At 52.5% G+C, this 4,462-nt stretch overlaps 1 long non-coding RNA gene across 1 annotated transcript; it reads right to left on the bottom strand.

Moving 5' to 3' along the window:
- Positions 1-1,089: 1,089 nt before the first annotated feature.
- LOC118160076 lies at positions 1,090-2,129 on the bottom strand. Its single transcript, XR_004747319.1, has 2 exons — positions 1,705-2,129; positions 1,090-1,507 (listed from the first exon to the last, which is right to left on the bottom strand). It is a non-coding gene; the product is annotated as an uncharacterized LOC118160076 (long non-coding RNA).
- Positions 2,130-4,462: the final 2,333 nt, after the last annotated feature.

Below are 4,462 nucleotides of genomic sequence, written 5' to 3'. Positions count from 1 at the left end.
CTGCTTTGGCAGGGGAGTTGGGCCCAATGATCTCTGGAGGCCCCTTCCAACCCCTACAATTTTGTGATTCTGTGAAACAAGCCCCACAACTCCAAGTTTTCTCTCTTCCGTCTCACCTATTGGAGAAACAGCTCCATTAATATAATATTTCCACAGTCTTCTGTGTTGGATTACCCCTCAAAACTGAAAACAGGAAGATGCAGCCTTTCTAGATCTGGCTTGCATCGATAAGAACCCCTGGTTTTGAAGACGACGTCTAACAGAGTGGGGTCTTGGTCCTTCCAAAGTCCACAGACTTAAAAGTTTGCAGAGCAGAAGCTTTGCAGAGCTGTACAAACACTGAAGATCCAGTTCTGCAGGAAGCTGGTGCAAAAGCTACATGTCACTGGGGAGTTTTGGTGAGGAAGAAAGAGATTTGCCTTCTCACGATGGATGGTTTTAACCGCGTTTAGTCCTGTGGGCTGTGTTAACAGAACTGGCTTTGGTTTGTACCCTTTCAGGACACTGAGGACCCGATTTCATGTCTGTGGGCAGCACGGCAAAGCGGGCAGTGTACTCTGTGTCACCGGGGACAGAGGAGGGATTTATTGATGGGCAATGTCAGTGTGCCCTGCACCATGCCGCTGCCACCTTGCTGGAGCAGTTTGCGTGCTCCTAGCGTAACAACGTGCCTCTTGGCGGGCCGGGGGGCAAGGCGAGGCAGAGCTGGAGGTGGCGTCAGGGACGCCTCGTCGCTCTTGCCAGGCCTCAGCCCTGGGCCTCCTGGCGCCCATTGGGTGCCACAGCTCCATGCCGCCTAGCAACAAGCGCCAGCGGCCTGGCTATTGGCTGCTGACCCAGAGGCGCCAAGGCAGCGGCCAATGGGGCGGCGCCTGGCTGTGAGGGAGCAGAGGTGTCACAGGGCAGGGTGGGTGACGTGGTGCTGGCTGTGCTGGGGCTGTGGCACTGCGGCGATGGCGGCGCGCAGGCGAGGCACGGCCAGTGGGCTACTTGTGGCCCCTGAGGAGTGCTTCTGTGGGCAGCCTCCAGTGTTTTCTTCCCTGTGTGACCCGGGGGGAGCGTGTCGTCGTGCAGCTTTTGGTGTTTTCATCACTGCGACTGGAGGAGTGCTTCTGCGTCCAGCTTTTGGGGTTCTCTTCACCACGTTTTCCCTAAGGAGAGTTTCATTGTGCAGCTTTTGGTCTCGTTTTCACCTTGTTGCCCCTGAGAAGTGCTTCATCTTCTAACATTTGGTGTTCTTTTTTCTCATGCCAGCCCCTGAGGAGTGCCTCTGCGTGCAGTTTCTGCGGTTTCCTTCGTCGCGCCCTACGAGGAATTCTTCATCATGCAGCTTTTCGGGATCTCTTCAGCACGTTTCCCCTGAGGAGAGCTTCATGGTCCAGCTTTTGGTGTTTCTCCACTGCAGCCTCTGAGGAATGCCTTCTTGAGCAGCTTTTGGTGTTTTCTTCACTGCAACTTGAGGAGTGCATCTGCCACCAGCTTTTTGTGTTTCCTTCACTGCGTTTCCCTGAAGATGTCTTCAGCGTGCAGCTCTTGGGGTTCTCCACACCACGTTTCCCTTGGGATGTCTTCAGTGTGCAGCTCTTGGGGTTCTCCACACCACGTTTCCCCTGAGGATGTCTTCAGTGTGCAGCTTTTGGGGTTCTCCACATCACGTTTCCCCTGAGGATGTCTTCAGTGTGCAGCTCTTGGGGTTCTCCACACAACGTTTCCCTGAGGATGTCTTCAGCGTGCAGCTCTTTGGGTTCTCCACACCACGTTTCCCCTGAGGAGTGCTTCATCATTCAGCTTTTTGCGTTTTCTTCACTGTGGCACTTGAGGAGTAATTCTTCATGGAGCTTTTTGCGTTTTCTTCGCCTTGTGGTTCCAGAGGAGTTCTTCATCGTGCAGCTTTGGGGGTTCTCTTCACTTCGGGACTCCGGAGGAATGCATCATCATGCAGCTTTTGGTGTTGTCTTCAGTACGGCCCTGAGGAGTTCTGCCCCATCCAGCTTTTGGGGTTCTCTTCACCGCGTTTTCCCTGAGGAGAGCTTCATCGAGCAGCTTTTGGTGTTGTTTTCCACTTGTTGCTCCTGAGAAGTGCTTCATCTTTTAACTTACGGTGTTTTTCTTTCGTTCCAGGCTCTGAGGCGTTTTTCATCGTGCAGCTGTTTGTGCTTTCTTCAGTACGGCCCTTGAGGACTTCGTCGTCGTGCAGCTTTGGGTGTTTTCTTCACTGAGGCGCTCTTTGGCATCTACCATGTCTGCAGCCAGACGGACAGCTCAGCTGCCTGAAGTGTGAAGAAGCACATTCTTCTCTTTGTTTTCAGTCTGCCAACCAATCACTTCATGTAGAGCTCTTTCTTTCTAGGAGGTGCCACGTGTAATTCTTTCTTCTCCTCCTTTTCAGTCATGCTGCTATAAATCTCTTTCAAACCATTGATGAGTTCTCTTGCCTTATGTAGTGGGTTTACGTGGCAAGGTTTTGGTAGCGGGGCTGGGGGGGGAGCATCAGGGTGGGTTCTGGGAGAAGAATCCAGAAACTGTGCCATGGTAGAGAAGGGCCCGCTGCTGGCCAGAGCCAGGCCAGTAAGCGATGTTGTTTGCGCCTCTGTGAGACCAGATTTAAGGAAGGATACAATAAATAAATAAATACACCTGCTGCGGAAGAGCAGCTGAGGGAGAGGGAGGAATGAGAAACAGCCTTGCAGATGCTAAGGTTGGTGAAGAGGGAGGGGGAGAGGTGCTCCAGGCGCCGGAGCTGAAGTCCCCTGCGGCCTGTGGTGAGGACCATGGTGAAGCAGGCTGCCCCCTGCAGCCCATGGTGTGCCACGGTGGAGCAGGGATCCACGCTGTAGCCCGTCGAGACCACGGTGGAGCAGGGGCAGAGAGCGACCGAGAAGGAGCAGTGGAGATGAAGTGCTACAGACTGACTGCAGCCCCCATTCCTCCGCTCCCCTGAGCCACGCGGGGGGAGGAGGTGGGAGAGGGTGGATTGGGGGGGGGGGGGCAAATCTTACTGTCTCCCTACTCTGAGTCTGCTTTGCCCATCATGAGAACTGTTGAGTGATCGCCCTGTCCTATCTCAGCCCTTGAGCCCTGTGCATGATATTTTCTCCCCCTTTGAGGAGTGAGAGAGCGGCAGTGGTGGAACTTGGCTGCCCACGCAAGTAAAACCACCACACTGAAACACCCAAACTAAAGTCCCTTTGCTGCATCTGAAGTCCTTTCTTTCTTGTCCTAAAGATACAGCCTGGGGAGAAGTTTGCTCGCTTTGTAGTTGCAGCATCCTTATACACATCTTGGTTCTGCCTTCTCTTGACATTAACGAGTTAGGCCATTAATCCAATGTTTAATCTTTCCTTAGAGACCGTGTTTTCTAAAAGTCTGATCCTAACAAGGGTCATTCTTAGCAACGGACTTACTGGGTTCTTTGGATGCTTTCTGCTTGGTGTGTGTGTTACTTGAAATGCAATCCTCAGAAACAGACACAATTTCAGTGGAAAATTTAACAGTAGACCCCATGCTCTGGTTGGAGCAGTCTTCCGTCAGCCGTTCGCTCTCACCTTCTTCAGCCTGCTGATGGGAGCACGAGGTGGTGGGCGTCGAAGGCTTTCTGAAGGCGATAGACGGGTGTCTTCCCTGAGCAAGGTGTTCCGCTGTCAGAGAAGGCAGTCGCTTTGTTTACTTCTCACCATCTGCCCTTTGTTGCAGTTTTACTTGTGATTGCCTAACTACACATAGCCTATTGGATTATTTCTTTGAGGATTTTTGCAGGAGTGGAGATTTAACTCGTTAGTTCAAACAGTGAGATAATTTTCATGTTGTTCACTTCCTTTTCAGCTGAATGTACCTCTTCATACAATTCGCTAGCGATGGAGGGGCCCAGGCACGAGGGGCCCAGGCTCTCCTCTTAAGGCACTTCCAGTGTTAAGAAGGGGAAAGACTTTGGGGGTCAGTGGGATACTGATGCTCGAAACTTTTCTTTCACGGAGTGTGACGTGAATCTCCAAAAACAAACAACAACAATAGAACAAAAACGAACGGCTTTTGCTACTGTCTCCTGTGAGATCCTGCTAACAAAGCTGACAAAGTGTGAGATAGAAGAGGGGACAGGAAGGTGGGTTGAGAACTGGCTGACCTCAGAGGGTGGTGAACACTGGCTCAGAGTCTGTCTGGAGACCTGTGACTAGCAGTGTTCCCCAGGGGCCAGTGCTGGGTCCGGTCTTGTTCGACAGCTTCATCAACGACTTTGATGAGGGAATAGTGTCCACCCTCAGCAAGTACGCCGATGACACAAAGCTGGGAGGAGTGGCCGACACGCCAGAAGGCTGTGCTGCCATTCTGTGAGACCTGGACAGGCTGGAGAGATGGGCAGGAGGAAACCAGATGAGGTTTAACAAGAGCAAGTGTGTAGAGTCCTGCACCTGGGAAGGAACAACCGCATGTGTCAGTACAGGCTGGGGGACGACCTGCTGGAGCA

The sequence above is a fragment of the Oxyura jamaicensis genome, unplaced genomic scaffold, assembly GCF_011077185.1.
Source record: "Oxyura jamaicensis isolate SHBP4307 breed ruddy duck unplaced genomic scaffold, BPBGC_Ojam_1.0 oxyUn_random_OJ79925, whole genome shotgun sequence".
NCBI classification, from domain to species: Eukaryota; Metazoa; Chordata; class Aves; order Anseriformes; family Anatidae; genus Oxyura; species Oxyura jamaicensis.
This window is presented reverse-complemented; position numbering and strand designations above follow the sequence as displayed.